Source organism: Microcaecilia unicolor, chromosome 3, assembly GCF_901765095.1.
Source record: "Microcaecilia unicolor chromosome 3, aMicUni1.1, whole genome shotgun sequence".
In the NCBI taxonomy this organism is placed as follows: Eukaryota; Metazoa; Chordata; class Amphibia; order Gymnophiona; family Siphonopidae; genus Microcaecilia; species Microcaecilia unicolor.
Genome location: NC_044033.1, coordinates 526,157,967 through 526,178,780, shown reverse-complemented (window position 1 = coordinate 526,178,780; position 20,814 = coordinate 526,157,967). Strand labels below are relative to the sequence as shown.

General features: G+C 45.4%; 1 protein-coding gene across 1 annotated transcript in view; it reads right to left on the bottom strand.

Annotated features, from left to right (window-relative positions):
• The window catches only part of AFG1L (AFG1 like ATPase), a 350,420-nt gene that overhangs the window by 170,978 nt on the left and 158,628 nt on the right, over window positions 1-20,814 (bottom strand). The gene's annotated exons all lie outside the window — the stretch shown is intronic.

Below are 20,814 nucleotides of genomic sequence, written 5' to 3'. Positions count from 1 at the left end.
GCCGCTACCACCACGAGGCACTTTGTAAACACTCGTGGGGCAGAGGCGAGCCCAAAGGGCAGCACACAATACTGAAAGTGCCGTGCGCCCAGGCGAAATCTGAGATACTGTCTGTGAGCTGGCAGTATCGGGATGTCAGTGTATGCGTCCTTTAAATCCAGGGAACATAGCCAATCGTTTTTCTGAATCATTGGCAGAAGGGTGCCCAAGGAAAGCATCCTGAACTTTTCTTTGACCAGGAATTTGTTCAGGCCTCTCAGGTCTAGGATGGGACGCATCCCCTCTGTTTTCTTTTCCACAAGGAAGTACCTGGAATAGAATCCCTGCCCTTCCTGCCCGGGTGGTACGGGCTCGACCGCATTGGCGCTGAGAAGGGCGGAGAGTTCCTCTGCAAGTACCTGCTTGTGATGGGAGCTGAAAGACTGAGCTCCCGGAGGACAATTTGGAGGCAGGGAGGCCAAATTCAGGGCGTATCCGTACCGCACTATTTGGAGAACCACTGGTCGGAGGTTATGAGAGGCCACCTTTGGTGAAAGAATTTTAACCTCCCTCCGACCGGCAGGTCGTCCGGTACGGACACTTGTAGGGCGGCTATGTTCCCATGGATCCAGTCAAAAGCCCGTCCCCGGCTTTTGCTGTGGAGGCGCAGGGGGCTGCTTAGGCGCACGCTGTTGACGGGAACGAGCGCGCTGGGGCTGTCCCTGTGCCTGACGAGGCCTTCGGGCCGGCTGGTTGTACCTACGCTTCGCAAAAGAATAGGGTGCAGCCTGCCGTGCCCGGGAAAAACGCCCGCCCGCGGGGGCGGGTGCTGAAGGCGCCCGGTGGGAGAGCTTGTCGAGAGCGGTTTCCCGCTGATGCAGTTGGTCAACCATCTGCTCGACCTTCTCGCCAAAAATATTATCCCCCCGGCAAGGGACGTCAGCCAGTCTCTGCTGGGTGCGGTTGTCCAGGTCAGAGGCACGCAGCCATGAGAGCCTGCGCATCACTATACCTTGGGCCGCAGCACGAGATGCCACGTCACAGGTGTCAAAAATCCCCCTGGACAGGAACTTTCTGCACGCCTTCAGCTGCCTGACCACCTCCTGATAAGGCCTGGACTGCTCCGGCGGGAGCTTATCGACCAGGTCCGCCAGCTGTTGCACATTGGTCCGCATGTGGATGCTCATATAGAGCAGGTAAGATTGGATGCGGGTCACGAGCATGGAGGATTGGTAGGCCTTCCTCCCAAATGAGTCCAGAGTGCGAGACTCCCGCCCCGGGGGCGCCGAGGCGGTATCCCTCGAACTCCGTGCCCTCTTGAGAGCAGAATCCACGACCGCTGAGTCATGGGGCAACTGGGGCCGCATGAGCTCTGGGTCAGAGTGGATCCTGTACTGGGACTCTGCTTTCTTGGGAATGGTGGGGTTAGTTAGTGGTCGCACCCAGTTCCGAAGCAGCGTCTCCTTCAGGACATTGTGCAGCGGTACCGTGGAGGACTCTCTAGGTGGTGATGGATAGTCGAGGACCTCGAGCATCTCGGCCCTCGGCTCTTCCACAGAGACCACGGGAAAGGGAATGCTTATAGACATATCCCGCACAAAGGAGGCAAAGGAGAGACTCTCAGGAGGTGAGAGCTTCCTCTCCGGTGACGGCGTGGGGTCCGAGGGAAGGCCCGTAGACTCCTCTGAGGAGAAATATCTCGGGTCCTCCTCTTCCCCCCACGAGTCCTCATCCTCGGTATCGGACATTAGCTCATGTAGCTGAGTCCGGTACCGGGCCCGGCTCGACGTCGAGGCACCAAGGTCTCGGTGTCGTCGAGCGGTGGACTCCCGCGCCGGCGGGGACGGAGCTCCCTCCATCGACGTCGACGGGGACTCCACCTGCGTGGCGGTCGAGACCGGCACCGCAAGCGGCGGCGGTGTCGACAGCCCCGGCGCCGGGCTAGAGCTCGCCGGCGCCACAGTCATCGGCGCCGGGGGCGCAAGCACCCCCGACGCCGGCACAGCCTGGCGCATCAGCCCTTCCAGGATCCCCGGAAGGATGGCTCTGAGGCACTCGTCCAGGCCCGCTGCCGGGAAAGGCGGTGGGGCCGGTAAGGGTGTCGGTGCCAGAAGCTGCTGGGGGCCAGGAGACGGCACCGAGGTGCCGGAACCCCGACGCGTCGGTACCTCCACCACCGACGGAGATCTCTCCTCTCTGCGATGACGCTTCGGCGTCGACTCCTCTTCAGGGTGCACCGAGGGCTCCCGGTGACGGCGCTTCTTATCTTTTTTCCGGTGCACGTCACCGGTGCCGGAGGGCATGGAGGAGGAGGAGGTCGATCCCCCTCGGTCTCGAGGTACCGGGTCCGACAGGGTTCGGTCCCGTGGCTCACGAGTTGAGGGAGTGACCGGGGCCGACTGCCCACGCGGCCTCTCAACCCCACTCTCACCGGCGGACCGGCGGGCCAACGGGACCTGTTCTCCTGGGGTCGCTGCCATCGGTGCCGATGTCTCGGGCATCGATACCGGTACCGAAGAACCGGCCTTCGATACCGATGCCGTCGAGGTCGACGTCGAGGGGCCGGCGCAAGTTCCAAAAGACGGTCCCGCAGAACTTGCCTCGCAACCTGAGTCCGTTTCCGGAGACCGAGACACAAAGCGCACGACTTGAGATTGTGCTCCGGCCCGAGGCACTGGAGGCACCAAGCGTGGGTGTCGGTCTGCGAGATCGGCCGGCCGCAGCGACCACACTTCTTAAATCCACTCGGGACCTTCGAGGACATCGACGGAAAAATCGCGTCGGCGAAGTCAAAGTCGGCAATGGTGGCTAAAATCACACCACGAAAAAATCAACCGACCGAGCGGCCACTAGGTCGCAACGTGGCGTCCCCGCTAGAAAGCGAGGGAAAAAGGGGAGCGCGTGCTCCACACGCGCAAAAAAAAATTTCTTTTTTTTTTTTTTTTTTTTAAAACAATACAAACAAAAACAGAGGGAACCGAACGGTCCAAGCGACGATCCGCGTAAACGCGGTCGAAAATCCGGCGGCTGAACAGAGAGAGAGGCAAACGCACCACTCTCTCAGTCGCGGGAAAAAAGTAACTGGCGGGAGCGGTCGCGCACGGGCGGGAAGGCGGCCGCGCATGCGCGGTGGGCGTGGCCTGCGTGCCGACCGTCCCGCGAAGCTTCTTCCGGTTGGTGGGGGCTGCCGCGGACGTCAACCCAGTCGTGAGAACAAGCAGCCTGCTTGTCCTCGGAGAATGCTCTTTTTGTCCTCCAATCATCTTTCTCAAAAGAAGGAATTACAGTTTCTTCTCAAAGACAAGAAATTTAAAGGCAAATAATATATAAATGGTGGTAGTAACCATGGAAAATAACTTTTAGGCCCGATTCTGTAGAAAATTTTGGTTGTGTAATGACTAGAGGATGACACGGGGACAGAGACCTGCAGTAACTGCAGGGACAGGGACAGAGCTTGTGGGGACGGGGCAGGGACAGATCCCACGGGGACGGGGACAAACTTTGTCCCTTTGTCATTTTCTACTTTGAAGCCGGTTAATGAACTGGATTGTTATTTAATGTTTGAGTGGTACAATGATATTTTGATTTTTTGGATAAACAAGCAAACATACTGGCCACAACTAGCAAAATTTGCATGGGGGATCCTGTACATCCTGCTACCAGCACATCTTCTAAGAAGACAACTTCCATTGCAGGAAGGACTGTGGAAGACGGGAGAGCTAGACTGAATCCTGAGATAGTTGATGACTTCTTATTCATCCACAGATTAAAAAATCGTAACAATGCTTCACAGAGCATATTTCTCCCCTCTTGGGCATAGAGAACCGGCTGTATTTTGTACCTCTGGACATTTTAACAGGGTGGATTAGGATTCCTTGGGGCAGTAGAAGTCAGCTATTGTTGGGGCTGGATGGGTAGAGAGTTGTAGTGGGACGGTTTATTATAGTTGCTCATTGTTATTATTTTTTTCTATTTGCAATTTATACACAACAGTTGCACAGCATATTGTTCCTTTTTCTGCTTTAATAAAAAGATTTAAATATAAAATCATAATTGTTCGAGGCTTCTGCAGATGAGGACAAAGCCCATAGGGATGGGGACAGAGACAGAACCCACGGGGACGGGGACAAACTTTGTCCCCATGTCATTCTCTAGTAATGACTTCTTGAAGTCTCAGTGTGGTACAGCCCTTGTTCTGCAGAATGCAATAGAGCAGAGTTAGAAAAGCATTCGGACACAGTAAAACATCAAGGATGTGCTGTGGGTTCTTATCAGGGTTCAACACTGCTTTTATATCTGAATTTACAATAATATGATGGAATGAGCTCATTATTTTGGCCATCTCACATATACTGTCAGATGGATGTTGAAGATGCACCTCTTTGTAAAAGTGTGGGGATGATTTTTTAGTGTTCTGATCAATGTAAGATGATTTTGTTGTGAGCAGCATAGAAAGTTTTGAATAAATAAATAAAATTACACCTGTGGAGTAGTAAACTGCATGATAGCACATGTCTAACTATTTGAAATATTTAGAGAAGTCAATGGGGACCCTACTGATAACTCAAAATAATACACTTTGATGGTACTCAACAAGGGAGCCCGAGACTGATTTCCTCCACTTCTGTAGTCTTCTGGCTTAATCAGAACATCTTCTCTCTATATAAAAGGCAACCCCAACGTTCTGAAGCCTCCACGGAAGTTGAGGCGCCCGAGATATCCGGTGTGCACTGGAGTGTCTGCACCGCCCTCACGTCAAAACGTCATGACGTCGAGGGCGGAGCTATGACACTCGACGAGGGCCGAAACGGAAACGCCACAGCGAACAAGGTAAGTAGCTCGGAGGGACGGAGAGAGGGGGCCCCTTGCTAGCGCCCGTTTCATTCCGCTCAGAAACGGGCATTTTTTCCTAGTGTCCTTATAAAAACTACAAATACATAAAGCTTTCATTGGCAATTACCTGGTGATTTCTCCACATTTTTACAACCTTTTCTGATCCCACCCTATCTAACCCAGCAATTGCAGCTACTGTTCTCAGAGGAGTAACCAGTTCCCATAACCATCCTGAGCGCTCTCTCCCTCCCTCCCTCCTAAATACTACTACTTATCATTTCTATAGCGCTACTAGACGTACGCAGCGCTGTACACTTGAACATGAAAAGACAGTCCCTGCTCGACAGAGCTTACAATCTAATTAGGACAGACAAACAGGACAAATAAGGGATAAGGACAAAGGGTAGCAAGATTCTGGAATCCCAAAGAGTAGCAAGATTCCAGAATCCCAAGGACTACTACTTATCATTTCTAAAGTGCTACTAGACGTACGCAGCGCTGTACACTTGAACATGAAGAGACAGTCCCTGCTCGACAGAGCTTACAATCTAATTAGGACAGACAAACAGGACAAATAAGGGATAAGGACAAAGGGTAGCAAGATTCTGGAATCCCAAAGACTACTACTACTTATCATTTCTATAGCGCTACTAGACGTACACAGCGCTGTACACTTGAACATGAAGAGACAGTCCCTGCTCGACAGAGCTTACAATCTAATCAAGACAAACAGGACAAACAAGGGATAAGGACAAAGGGTAGCAAGATTCCAGAATCCCAAATAATAGCAAGATTCCAGAATCCCAAGGATTACTACTACTACTTATCATTTCTAAAGCGCTACTAGACATACGCAGCGCTGTACACTTGAACATGAAGAGACAGTCCCTGCTCGACAGAGCTTACAATCTAATTAGGACAGACAAACAGGACAAACAAGGGATAATAAGGACAAAGAGTAGCAAGATTCCAGAATCCCAAAGAGTAGCAAGATTCCGGAATCCCAAAGACTACTACTACTTATCATTTCTATAGCACTACTAGACGTACGCAGCGCTGTACACTTGAACATGAAGAGACAGTCCCTGCTCGACAGAGCTTACAATCTAATCAAGACAAACAGGACAAACAAGGGATAAGGACAAAGGGTAGCAAGATTCCAGAATCCCAAATAATAGCAAGATTCCAGAATCCCAAGGACTACTACTACTACTTATCATTTCTAAAGCGCTACTAGACGTACGCAGCGCTGTACACTTGAACATGAAGAGACAGTCCCTGCTCGACAGAGCTTACAATCTAATTAGGACAAAGAGGACAAATAAGAGATACGGGAATTACTAAGGTGGGGTGATAAAATATGGGTACTGAACAAGTGAATAAGGGTTAGGAGTTAAAAGCAACATCAAAAAGGTGGGCTTTTAGCCTAAATTTGAAGACGGCCAGAGATGGAGCTTGACGTACCGGCTCAGGAAGTCTATTCCAGGCATATGGTGCAGCAAGATAAAAGGAACGGAGTCTGGAGTTAGCAGTGGAGGAGAAGGGTGCAGATAAGAGAGATTTACCCAGTGAACGGAGTTCCAGGGGAGGAGTGTAGGGAGAGATGAGAGTGGAGAGGTACTGAGGAGCTGTAGAGTGAACATACAGTTCAAACTCCTCTTATTGAACTGTATGCGGAAACGGATAGTGACTTGAGAAGAGGGCTAATATGAGCATAGCAACACTGGCAGAATATAAGGATTCTGTAGACCTCCTAAGACTTGTGAACACTGCTCTGCAATCACTGCCAGCCCAACAACAGGAACCAAGCTCTCCATGCAGTACCAGTGCTGCTGTGGGCCTCATGGTTTTTCCAATAGGATCAAGTCAACTTTTTCACAAACCGGATGGCGAGTGTCTACCTTTCAAAAAGCTCATGAAATGTGAACTATTTTAACCCAATGAAACTTGTTTGCTGGCCTTTATATCTGAGAGTTAAATAATGGGAGAAATTTTCTGATAAATCAGGCCCCTGCGTGCACCAAGTGGAAAAGTGAAGATTCTGAATTTAACAAGTCCATTTTTGCCCTTTAAAGAGATTATAAATAATTTTTCATATGTAAAGGTAAGTATCGCTCCATGGTGCATCCGCACCTTGAGTACTGCGTTCAGTTCTGGTCACCATATCTCAAAAAAGATATAGTGGAATTAGAAAAGGTTCAAAGAAGAGCAACCAAAATGATAAAGGGGATGGAACTCTCGTATGAGGAAAAGCTAAACAGATTAGAGCTCTTCAGCTTGGAAAAGAGACGGATGAGGGGAGATATGATTGAGTTCTACAAAATCCTGAGTGGTGTAGAATGAGCAGAAGTAAATCGATTTTTTACTCGTTCAAGAAGTACAAAGACTAGGGGACACTCGAGGAAGTTACAAGGAAATACTTCTAAAACAAATAGGAGGAAATATTTTTTCACTCAACGAATAGTTAAGTTCTGGAACTCTTTGCTGGAGGATGTGGTAAAAGTAGTTAGCGTATCTGGGTTTAAAAAAAAGGTTTGGACAAATTCCTGGAGGAAAAGTCCATAGTCTGCTATTGGAGTATGTACTATGGAATTTGTAGTATGGAGTGTTGCCACAACTTGGGTTTCTGCCAGGTACTTGTGACCTGGCTTGGTCACTGTTTGTTTTAAAAGTATTTCCATGTAACTTCCTCAAGTATCCCCTGGTCTTTGCACTTTTGGAACAAGTTAAAAAAATTGATTTACTTCTACTCGTTCTACACCATTCAGGATTGTGTAGACCTCAATCATATCTCCCCTCATCCGTCTCTTTTCCAAGCTGAAGAGCCCTAACCTCTTTAGCCTTTCCTCATACGAGAGGAGTTCCATTCCCTTTATCATTTTAGTGGCTCTTCTTTTAACCTTTTCTAATTCCGCTAAATCTTTTTTGACATATGGCAACCAGAACTGAACGCAATAGCGTTTCTATATTTGAGTAAGGCAGAAAATACTATGATTAATTTTAAAAAGCACAGAATTCAATGAATATATCTAGTGACAGTCAAGCAGAATTTCAGCCTGGATTTAATATGGAAACCAGTGTGTAGAGATGGAAAGTGCTCTTCCCAAGCAAGCAGGGAGAGATCCTCTGATAGCATGCACTTCTTTTCCAGAACTTATTTAATAAAGGCTGTGACAGTTTTTTCCACTTCAAACACTGCAGGAAGTTCAGTTGAGCTATTTGAAAATTCTGCAAGCGTACTGACTTAGACTTGTTGCCTTACTTTGTTCTGGCCTTCAATCTGGCTCGTAAAGAGTACGGGACATATTCAAAAGTTCTAGCACAGAAGTTCCAGCCATGGAGACTGATGGAGTAGGACCAAGGCAGAGTGCTGGATTAAATAAGGTATTGTCTATGCTTAAGGATGGCAGAGAAAAAATATAAGCATCGCCATACTGGGACATCCTGAAGGTCCATCAAGCCCAGTATCTTAACAGTGGCCAATCCAGATCACAAGTTCCTGGCAAGATCCTAAAAGAGTAAAACAGATTTTATGCTACTTATCTCAGGTATAAGCAGTAGATTTTCCCAAGTCCATCTTCATAATGGCTTATGGACTTTTCTTTTAGGAATGCGTCCAAATCTTTTTTAAACCCTGCTAAACTAACTGCTTTTACCACATTCTCTAGCAATGAATTCCAGAGTTTAATTACATGTTGAGTGAAGAAATATTTTCTGAGTTTGTTTTAAATTTATTACTCACTATGAGGCAGCCTGGGCAGAGAAATTATATTTGTTAATTCTGTTTAAATTTGGTTCAGTCCTGCAAGTGATGGAAGAATGCCATCTGGGTTTAATTTGCTCAAAAGTCTAGCTTTTGCTAGACTAGAGGTTAGAAAGGTCAGTGAGAAATGAAACTTTCTTTGTCCCTTTTTGAGTGATGGATTGTTCATATTTACCACATCTGGATGCCATTCAATCTCGAGGGGATCAGCAAGCAAGGCATACTGCAGTTTTAAAAGAGTAGGCTGAATGCTGTTTAAATAATTCTAGATGATTTAGATTTTGTCTTATAAGGAATTCTGATTTCTGCTTATTTTAGAATATGTTTTATTCTGTTTAATTAATAAGTTCTATTTCTATGTAGAATATCTTTTCAATTCAGTGTCTGACTTTTCAAGTGAGCTTTGTCTGCAGTTTAAGAGGTCATCATCTGGTTTGAATTATCCACAGTCTTAGCTAGGTGAAAGAGGTCAGGACAAGTCAACTCTCTTCTCCTTGATTGATATAGCTAAGTGTAGGACTGGTCTTCTGAAAGTAATAACAAACCATGTCTGTGTGCCATTAAGCAAGACTTAGCCCCTCAATGAACTTAAGTTATGAAGTTGATTGGGAATATGAGAATTTAATAATAATAATAAAATTCAGGAGATAGGTGCCACATTGTCTAGTTTGAGAGGCCCCAGGTCATAGGTCAGTTTAGGAAATATCTGAAACCTATGTAACTGATATTTTTAAGTAATGTGTAAGTAATAATTAGTTCAAGACAGGGTAATCAATCTATTCTTTACCATCTGGTGAGAAAGGGGGGCTAGAGAGGTGTAGGACCCTATATAACTGGGAGCAGAAGCAGCTTACGTTAGAAGAAGAGAAGGAGCTGAGAAGAGAAGAAGGAGCTGAAAGGGGAGAGACAACAGACAGGAGAAGACAGGAGACACAGAGAGAGCTCAGAAGAAGAGACACAGAAGGACAGGACACAGAGAGAGCTAGAGCTGATGTCCTACTTTGTTTGCTGGCAAATAAAGAAGATTTCTCTCTCATTCTGGTGTGTTGGTGTTTGACTCCTGAAGTACCACAGACTCTGCTAACAATAGTGGTAATTCCTGCAACAACTACAGTAGCTTCAATGCATGCCCTCTAGTCCTTGTATTTTTGGACAGAACATAAAAAAACAAGTGACCAAGCTTGTATAATTATTTTAGGGTGTATCTATCCCTCCCAGCTCTGTGGTTCAGCCACAATAGCTTAGAAGGAACAATACACCAAAGGCTGCCTTAATGTGTCCTTTATTATGGGGAATTACATCTATTTCTCTGTGATACCTAGACTTCTGATTCAGCAGAACAGTGCACACACTCTGAGTAATACAGAAACTAAGTAACAGAAAACTACAGATATGATAAATAATCCCAGTTATAAAGTTTTTATTACTCACCAAATAAATGCAATACAGGATCAATAGGAAAAGCAATATAAGCATAGGATTTCTCATAGGAAACTCAGACTTGTGACTCAATCAGTTAATACAGTATCTGAATACTTCCCAGATTGCTCTTTATTAGATACCTCATTGAGTATTTGTACAATTAACAGATCAGTGATATCTCACTGAGAGTACAGAATATTGCTACATGTAATTACCTCTATATATCTAAGACTCCAAAGAATATACAAGCAACATGTACAATCACTTGGTTATGGGAATATTGTACCCCAGCTACACATAGGTGTTTTCTGGGTCTGAGGCTTTAATGTTATATTTTAACACTCAAAGCCAATTAGTAGATATAAAAGACTCTTGGTTACTTATGAGAAAGCAATCAGATTACTTGCCAATTCAGATACAATTCATTGGTTTCTCATAGGAGAGAGCAGCTTGGCTGTCTCTCTGGCTTGAAGTAGGAAGTACGCTCATTTTTATATGTCCATTCAGGATACAGGTAATATGACAGTAATCACATCTTATTGGATCTATGCTACTATAATGGTTAACGCTGATTGGCTATGGTAATGAGTTGGTTAATATTTACTGGAAAGGTCAACAATAGACTAGCTTTTACTGGAAATCTAAGTCATTTTCCTGAGAAGCCATCTTTGTTCTGTTTTCCAAGAACATCTGTGACCACACTGTTGCTAAACGATGCCACTCTGTTCTTTCCCACTCACGCCCGTTCCTCATTCTGCTGCATGAGAGTGTCACAACATGGAAGCCTTAATTTAGACCCTCTTTTCTTCTGCTTTTAACTATTTTATTCTTTTGAGTACTGTTATAGATTAATCTTTTCCAGAACCTGCATGCCATTTCCCATGTGTAACCCTGACCGTATACACTCTACTGCAACTGTGTGCCTACAGCGCCTTCCCCATACCAGAGAGCGACACTGACTTCTGGAAATACATCAATCACATGGACATTTGTACATAATAACTATGGACTTTCTGACTGGATTCTTTGCCTCTTACATTATTGAATGTTCATACTCCTAAACCCGATCTCCAGTGTTTTTTTTTCTCCTCTTTGTTTTCTGTACTGAAGGAGACTATTTGTTGAGTGGGGATTTCAATTGTGTGCTCTTTGATCCCTCCTCCCTGCAAACTTCTTAACTCTTCTTGTACAAGCTGCATTCCTGCGACACTTCAGACTCTTATTTTTATTCTTCAGTTCATAAAACATACACCTGTATTGATTTCTGGTTTATTTCTTCATGCTTACTCAGCACCTTACAGGCGTGTGATGTAGGCTCTATGTTGAAGTTAGATCACACACAGGCCTCTTTGGCACTATCAGACAATGAAAATTGAAGATTGATAATGGCTTGCACAAATTATTGAAAGTTAGAGGAGAGTTAAACAGGGTGAAAAGCTCACACATGGCCTACTGCATACAGCTTACCAAGTGAGATTTTTTAGAATCATGCTAACAAACCATTTGAGCTGCTTTTACAGCTGCTCAACAGCATAAAGCTGAGAAGAGCAATTCAACTTTTTTTTTTTTTCTATATTTGTACCCCGCGCTTTCCCACTCATGGCAGGCTCAATGCGGCTTACATGGGGCAATGGAGGGTTAAGTGACTTACCCAGCGTCACAAGGAGCTGCCTGTGCCTGAAGTGGGAATCGAACTCAGTTCCTCAGGACCAAAGTCCACCACCTTAACCACTAGGCCACTCCTCCACTCCTGGCAAGGGATGTTTATGTTTAATATATATTTGAAATGCTGCCTAATCCGAAGAACAGGTCTAAGTGGTTTATGATATCAGTTTATGTTTAAATCTTTTTATTGGTAAACAACGATATAAATTTTGAGACAATTGTCAACATAGTGTATAAAACCAAAAGTCATTCGAGAAACTAAACCCAGTAGGTAAAGTACTACTGCAGAGATTCTTCGCATTTTCATTTTCTCCCCTCCTCCCTCCCTATGCCACCTACTGTTAACTTGATATATTCAATAATTTATAATGCCACTTCACAACATAACTTGTATTAATCTATTCAACTCTTTCAAAATCCCTTCCCCCCTTTCGCCAACCCCCTCTCCCATCTCTCTCCTTACCTACCCCTTTAACCCCTCCCCCCCCCAGACATCTTCCCTCCCCATCCCCTTCACCCCTCCCTCCCTCTCGTCCTCTATCTTAAGTCTCTATAAATTCTATGATATCAGTTTATGACCTCTAGCTGGATGGCTACAAACTTTGGGGTCCTTTTACCAAGCTGTGTTAAAAAACGCGCTGTGCAAGCGGCGGGGGGCCTTTTTACCGAAGCAGATAAAAAGGTAAAAACTGGGTAGCACGTACCACTGCCTGATTACCGCCGTGCTGGAAAATAGCTATTTTCCGTAGTGCGGCAAATGGTGCATGCTGGGGCTGGAACTACCGCTGGCGCCCGCGTTCAGCAAGCTGTAGTTCCAGATTAGCTTGCGGTAAACCCGCGTTGGGCTTCCCGCCACTCTGAAAAAAAGTTAGCAAAGCAGCCCTTTTACAGAGCTCACAGCTGGCCCTGTTGATATTGTCCAGTGGTTGAAGCATCTGAAGTTACTCCAGCAGCTTATTGATAAATTGTTTTCTGTTGTTGAGGTACTAACAGCTATAAAAAGCTCAAAAACAAAGACCTTCAACTTTATAAAACTATAGCTAAAGGATTTATCCCTGTTTCAGCTGAAGTTGTTACATTTTATGTTGCTTATCCCAGAAATAGCAGTGGATTTTCCCCAAGTCAATTTAAGAATACCAGACAACGAAACTCTTCCAGAACTAGACAAAACCGAACTCTCTATACCAGACTGCTTCAGTAACTTTGTCACTAACGAACATTAATACACCACCACCTTATTTCTCAAGCTGAAATGAACTGATCACCTAATTTAATCTATAATTCACTCTACCATCTACGTACTTAACGCAATACCACTTTGTATTTCTCATTCCGGAAATGGCGATCGCCACTACGGCATACTGTAAGCCACATTGAGCCTGCAAAATGGTGGGAAAATGTGGGATACAAATGCAACAAATAAAGAATGGTCTATGGACTTTTCCTTTAGGAAGCTGTCCAGACCTTTTTTAAGCCCCGCTAAGCTAACCGCCGTTACCACATTATCTGGCAACAAATTCCAGAGTTTAATTACACGTTGAGTGAAGAAAACCTTTCTCCGATTCGTATTAAATTTACTACTTTGTAGCTTCATCGCATGCCCCCTAGTCCTAGTATTCTTGGAAAGAGTAAACAAACGATTCACGCGTACCCGTTCCACTCCACTCATTATTTTATAGACTTCTTTCATATCTCCCCTCAGCCATCTATTCTCCAAGCTGAAGAGCCGTAGACGCTTCAGCCTTTCCTCATAGGGAAATCATCCCAGCCCCTTTATCATTTTTATATTTTATTGAAAGGTATTGTTTATTGTTAAAAATTTGCAATATCTCTTCTCCTATACAAAATCAAAGTGATTTATAGTGTCAAGATTTTATTGAAGAGTGGGCTTCTTTTCAGGATTGCTCCAGTTACTGCCCCATTTCCTTGTTGAATGTCCAATATAAAATCTTTGCAAAAATATTAGGCCTTCAAATTGAACCTTTCATTTCAGATACCGTACACCCAGATTAAGCAGCTTTCAAAAAGTGCAGGTATGGTTCTGATAATGTAGGTTGATTTGACTATGTTACTTTTATATACCAGCTATTAGCACAGTATCAAAACACTTTACAATAATATCTTGTATAACTTTTGAATTTGCAATGACATTGACTAGCCCTGCTTATTAATTTGGTGTGCTGTCCGTACTTGGTTTTGACATGCAGACCCAGTTGTGACAGTAAAGGTGAATGGATGGTTCTTGCAAGAGGAACCCAGCGGCACTTCTCTCTTCCCTTCTATTTGGTTTGGCAAACGAGCCTTTTGCAATTGCAGTGCATAATGCCCCATTTGCCCCAAAAGTGCTTATTACAGGAGAAACCAAGTTCTCTCTTATTGTAAGCCGATGACACCCTTATTTTATTCTCAGATCCTGCATCCTCCTTACCAGGTGATCGAAGACTTTGGCCAGGTGTCTGGGTTTTCTGTTAATTTTGCAAAATGTACTCTTATGTCCTGTTTTTCTTGAGCCTCTAGACAATGGGATATTGCATCTTTACTCTGAAAAGACATTCTATTATTTTATCTGTATAATCTACTATGGCATCAATATTCTTTATGTAATACCAATTGTATCTTCTACTCTGAAATGATGATCTATCATGTTATCCACATAATCTACTATGTCATCCATGTTCACTATGCAATATCAATTGTACCTTTTTACTCTGGAATGGCAAATGCGGAACATTGTAAGCCACATTGAGCCTGCAAATAGGTGGGAAAATGTGGGATACAAATGCAGGAAATAATAATTAGGAAGGTTTGGCCTTAGGGTGGATTCTAAGCTTAAATATCTGTGGGCTGTTATTATCAGCAACTTAGCTTTTGGCCTGGTGAACAGATAAGGCCATATCTTGGTTAGGTAAGATTAAATTAAGATGCTGGTCTTACCACTTTTTTTTTCTTTTGCTCTGCAAAGGTGCCTGATGTGTTTTGTGGAACGGCAAGAACGCTAGAGTGAATTATAATGTGTCAGTGACTCTTACTGGGCTTTCAAGTTAATTATTGGTATGTTTGTTTAAAAGCTATTTTCCAGTGGAGCAGCCCAGTAGCGGTAACTCAATGGATAAAGTTAAACGTGCTGGTGCTGCAGCTTTGGCTGCTCTTTGATCTTATCTTTCTTAGTCCTCAAGAAAGACCAACTTTAGTTGTGCAACATCCCCTTTATTCTCACATTTTTGAAGTGTGAGAGATGGTTTGCCAAAAGGTGGTGTTTCCTCATGGCTCTCTCATAGTAACACAGTAGATGATGGCAGATAACGACCTGTACGGTCCATCCAGTCTGCCCAACAGTCACACTCATTATCAATTCAGGTTAATCCTGGTCTTTGCCATTTCTGGGATACAGATCATAGAAGTCCACCCAGTACTGACCTTACAGCTCAACGACTTCTTTCACTCTTTTGGCTCAGAGATTTTCTAAAGAGATAGGGGTGGCAGTTTGGCACTCTACCAATGGAATTTTTCCCAGTTCTTTTCTAATGACGTTTGAGATCATGATTATGTTTGTTTTATTCTAACCCGCTCAGATGTTATAGTTGTGCGGGCTATAAATTTTGTTAAAGATGTATTTTTGGAGAGGGGGGATCTGAACGAAGCTTTGGGGAGGATGTCGTCTATTAGATTGTAAGCTCTTTGAGCAGGGACTGTCTTTCTTCTATGTTTGTGCAGCGCTGCGTATGCCTTGTAGCGCTATAGAAATGCTAAATAGTAGTAGTAGTAGTAGTAGTATATTTCCAATTCCATCACCTTGTGGTGTCATCTGATTGTGTGGCCATTTTTTTTAAATCAAAGAAAGATTTTGAGATTATACTTTTTGAGAAAGGTCATATGAAAGGTATTCTCTCTCACCTGTATGAAGCTGCTCAGAACTCTCGTCTCCACACCATTAATAAATCTAGAGATGGGAAGCTCATTTTGTTCCTCAGGCTGCAGATCCCTTCTGGAGGTTGATTTGGGATAATACATATAATTGCTTTTTATTCTCTGCTTTGCATACTACCCAATGATGAGGATGTATTTTATTCCTTACAGAATAATTGAGTGAAACTCCAATTTATCAGCTTGGTGGGAGCTATCCCACCCCTATCCGTTTTCGCATCCTGTTCAAACTTCTTCTACTAACCTATAAATGTACTCACTCTGCTGCTCCCCAGTATCTCTCCACACTCGTCCTTCCCTACACCCCTTCCCGTGCACTCCGCTCCATGGATAAATCCTTCTTATCTGTTCCCTTCTCCACTACTGCCAACTCCAGACTTCGCGCCTTCTGTCTCACTGCACCCTACGCCTGGAATAAACTTCCTGAGCCCCTACGTCTTGCCCCATCCTTGGCCACCTTTAAATCTAGACTGAAAGCCCACCTCTTAACATTGCTTTTGACTCGTAACTACTTGTAACCACTCGCCTCCATCTACCCTTCTCTCTTCCTTCCCGTACACATTAATTGATTTGATTACTTTATTTTTTGTCTATTAGATTGTAAGCTCTTTGAGCAGGGACTGTCTTTCTTCTATGTTTGTGCAGTGCTGCGTACGCCTTGTAGTGCTATAGAAATGCTAAATAGTAGTAGTACTAGTAGCATCGCTTGGTGTAGTTGTTCTGGGAAGGTGTAAGGGCAACTGCCTCACTCACTGTCGGCAAGAAGGCGTCTTTTTCTGCCTTTGTATTTTTATTCGTGCAACTCATTATCTACAAAAGAGAGACAACTACTATCTTTTTATACTTGGCATCAAGCAGCATCACAGCAAGGTGCTGAAGGAGCTCAATCCCCTCTCTCCTCGCAGACTGAATGGCTTCGGAAGGTGTGGGACAGATTATTGCTGAGCTGAGAGGAATGTATTCCAAGTCGGAGGCAGTGTGTGCATTGAAAACCACTTTTTTACTAAATGATTGAGTGTCATAGCTTGACCCCTTAATCAGCTGCCCACAGACATGTATGTTTTTCAATATCTGCTGCTTACAGAACGATGGGGGATAGATATTAAAGTCTAGTAAATGTTGGCTTTTCATTGCCCCTTAATTTCCCATAACAGTGACTAACCTGTGGTATCTCGATACTGCACATTAGTCACTCCAATGGTATATGAACTACACAGCTTACCTATTAGACTCCAGGGATTAGTAAAGATAGGCCCTGGTTTGGGGGAGGGTAGCGTACACGGTAACATAGTAGATTACGGCGGATAAAGACCTGTGCAATCCATCCAGTCTTCCCAACAAGATGAACTCATAGCATAAGGTATGACGCGATACTTCATATGTATACTTGATCTTGATTTGTCCTTGCCATTTTCAAGGCAAGACCGTAGAAGTCTGCCTGGCACTGGCCTTCTTCTCCAACTACTGAAGCTGTCATCGAAGCAACACTCCAGCCCATCCAAATCTGTCCAGTCGTGATCAGCGTACAGACCGTAGAAGTCTGCCTGGCACTGGCCTTCTTCTCCAACTACTGAAGCTGTCATCGAAGCAACACTCCAGCCCATCCAAATCTGTCCAGTCGTGATCAGCGTACAGACCGTAGAAGTCTGCCTGGCACTGGCCTTCTTCTCCAACTACTGAAGCTGTCATCGAAGCAACACTCCAGCCCATCCAAATCTGTCCAGTCGTGATCAGCGTACAGACCGTAGAAGTCTGCCTGGCACTGGCCTTCTTCTCCAACTACTGAAGCTGTCATCGAAGCAACACTCCAGCCCATCCAAATCTGTCCAGTCGTGATCAGCGTACAGACCGTAGAAGTCTGCCTGGCACTGGCCTTCTTCTCCAACTACTGAAGCTGTCATCGAAGCAACACTCCAGCCCATCCAAATCTGTCCAGTCGTGATCAGCGTACAGACCGTAGAAGTCTGCCTGGCACTGGCCTTCTTCTCCAACTACTGAAGCTGTCATCGAAGCAACACTCCAGCCCATCCAAATCTGTCCAGTCGTGATCAACGTACAGACCGCAGAAGTCTGCCTGGCACTGGCTTTCTTCTCCAACTACTGAAGCTGTCATCGAAGCAACACTCCAGCCCATCCAAATCCGTCCAGTCGTGATCAGCGTACAGACCATAGACGTCTGCCTGGCACTGGCCTTCTTCTCCAACTACTGAAGCTGTCATCGAAGCAACACTCCAGCCCATCCAAATCTGTCCAGTCGTGATCAGCGTACAGACCGTAGAAGTCTGCCTGGCACTGGCCTTCTTCTCCAACTACTGAAGCTGTCATCGAAGCAACACTCCAGCCCATCCAAATCTGTCCAGTCGTGATCAGCGTACAGACCGCAGAAGTCTGCCTGGCACTGGCTTTCTTCTCCAACTACTGAAGCTGTCATCGAAGCAACACTCCAGCCCATGCAAATCCGTCCAGTCGTGATCAGCGTACAGACCATAGACGTCTGCCTGGCACTGGCCTTCTTCTCCAACTACTGAAGCTGTCATTGAAGCAACACTCCAGCCCATCCAAATCCGTCCAGTCGTGATCAGCGTACAGATGGTAGAAGTCTGGCCGGGACTGGCCTTGCTTCTCAATTACCAGAGCTGCCACCTAAACACCGCTAAGTTGTTTGGTTCCCTTCTCTTTCCCTATAGGATTCCTTTGTGTTGTTCCCACGCATTTCTGAATTGTTAACCAGTTTCATCTCTATTACCTCCCGTGGGAGGGCCTTCCAGACATCTACCACCCTCTCCGTGAAAAAGTACTTCCTGATGTTATTCCTGAGTCAGTCCCTTTGCAACCTAAATTTACGTCCCCTAGTTCTACCACCTTCCCATCTCTAGAAAAGGTTTGTTTGTAGATTAATACCTTTCAAATATTTGAATGTCTGTATCATATCACCCCTGTCTCTCCTTTCCTCTATGGTATACATCTTCAGGTCATTTATGGGCCTCTTTTACAAAGACGCTACCGATTCTCGATGCGGCAAATGAGAGGAAGCTCATTCAATTCCTATGGGCTTCCTCTTATTTGCCACGCAGGAATCGCTAGCACGGCTTTGTAAAACAAACCCCTAAGTCTCTTCTCAATATCCTGTGGCACAAACCCCATACCATTTTCATCTCTTTTCTCTGAATTGCTTCTTTTTACATCCTTAGCAAGGTAGGGCCTCCAAAACTGAACAGAATACTCCAAGTAGGGCTTCACCGACAACCTGTACAGGGGCATCAACACCTGGTGGGTGGAAGGGGGACTTTCAAGGAACAGATTTGATATGGGGGGAGGGGACAGGGGGTACAAACTAATGCCCAGCCTCTTTAAGATGCAGCCCAGGAGCACTGGGCCATGGCTTAGTCCTGTGGTTCCCAAATTGTGCGCCGTGGCAACCTGGTGCACCGCAGCAAACTCTCAGGGGTGCCACAGCAAATCTTGACCTCCCTCCCGCTGCCCACAATCCAGCATCGCTCCCTACTTACCCCTCCCGAAGGTCCGGAATCTGCCGCTTCCTCCTTCTTCCTCTGCTGCCGCTGCAGTGCTTGCAGCTTACATTTTCGGGCCGTTCGCGATTCCCACAGGCACTAGGGGGACTTCCCTCTGCCGTGTCCAGCCCTCGCAACAGGAAATTGTATCAGAGAGGGCCAGACGCGGCAGGCCCCGGAGTGCCTGTGTGAATTGCGGATGGCCCGAAAATGTAAGCTGCAAGTACTGCAGCAGTGGCGGGAGAAGGAAGCGGCAGCGATCCTGGACCTGCGGTAAGGAAGGTACCGAGCGATGCTGGATTTGGGGAAGGCAGAGGTGTGCTGGACTTATGGAAGGAGGGGGGCTGCAGGGAAGGGAGATGTGCTGGATTCTCTGGGAGGAGGGGGCTGCAGGGAAGGGAGAGATGTGTTGGACTTTCTGGGAGAAGGGGGTCTGCAAGGAATGGAGATGTGTGTTGGACTTTCTGGGAGGAGGGGGGGGCTGCAAGGAATGGAGATGTGTGTTGGACTTTCTGGGAGGAGGGGGGCTGCAGGGAAGGGAGAGGTATGCTGAACTTTCTGGGAGGAGGGGGGCTGCAGGGAAGGGAGAGGTGTGCTGAACTTTCTGGGAGGAGGGGGGCTGCAGTGAAGGGAGAGGTGTGCTGAACTTATGGGAAGAGAGGAGCTGCAGGGAATGGAGAGGTGTGCTGGAGTGAGAGGAGGAAGCTGCAGGGAAAGGGAGACCTATGTGGTGGAGGGGGGAGTGAAGACCTGGGGGTGTGCGGAGGCCTAAGTGGCTAAGGGGGGCTGCGAAAAATTGCTCAGACACTAAGAGTGCTGTGAACCGAAAATATTTGGGAACCACTGGCTTAGTCACTTGATTATCCCTGACAGAAAAAATCATGAACATGAAGATCTGCATGCATCTACATGTTTTACATCTCATAACTGTGTAGTTTGCAGTAACTGATATTAATGTGCATTACAGTAATATCACATGTATTATTTCTGTTTAACATGTGTTAAGAAGTAAATAAAGCGAATTATGTTTACAATGCACCTTGACGAATCATGTGACAAATGGTATGTTGGAAACCACCCTAATGATTCTGCTTTGTTTTTGAATGTGTTAATCAGTGCAATTTTTCTAGCAAAAAAGGTGCCGGTACTCAAATGCCAGGCCACCCTTCAGGGGTGGGGTGATCACTGAGGGACCCACCCCACAATAGCCAGGCCCCCTGCAACCAGTCACAGAATCTCTGACAAGGCAGAATTGGTGTGTAGAGCCTAAGCTCTTTCATTAAAACATGTGGTCCATGGGTCAATTTTAGGTGACACTGGAAAAGGTGCCGGTACTCAGTACGCCCGAGTACCCCCTCAAAAAAAGCCCTGGTGTTAATTATGTCTTCTGTGTAGACCCAAATACATGTACTTTTTGGAAGCGCTATCAATATTTTATAATAGGTTTCCGCTTCTAAGACCAAAACATCCATTTCCCCACCTAGATGATGTACACAATTACCCACCAAAATACTTTTTAATAAAGAAATTAAATAAAAGAAAACAGACCAAAATAGCAGGTTTTGAAGTAAAAGCATATATGGTGATAAGTGTAATATGTAATTTTCTTTTTTCAAAAGTTGCCGTTTCATCGTCTTCTTTCCCTATGCTTTCCTTCAGGTCTTGGCTCTAATTCATTCCTACAACTTGTAGCAAAACCATAATCTTCATTTCTCA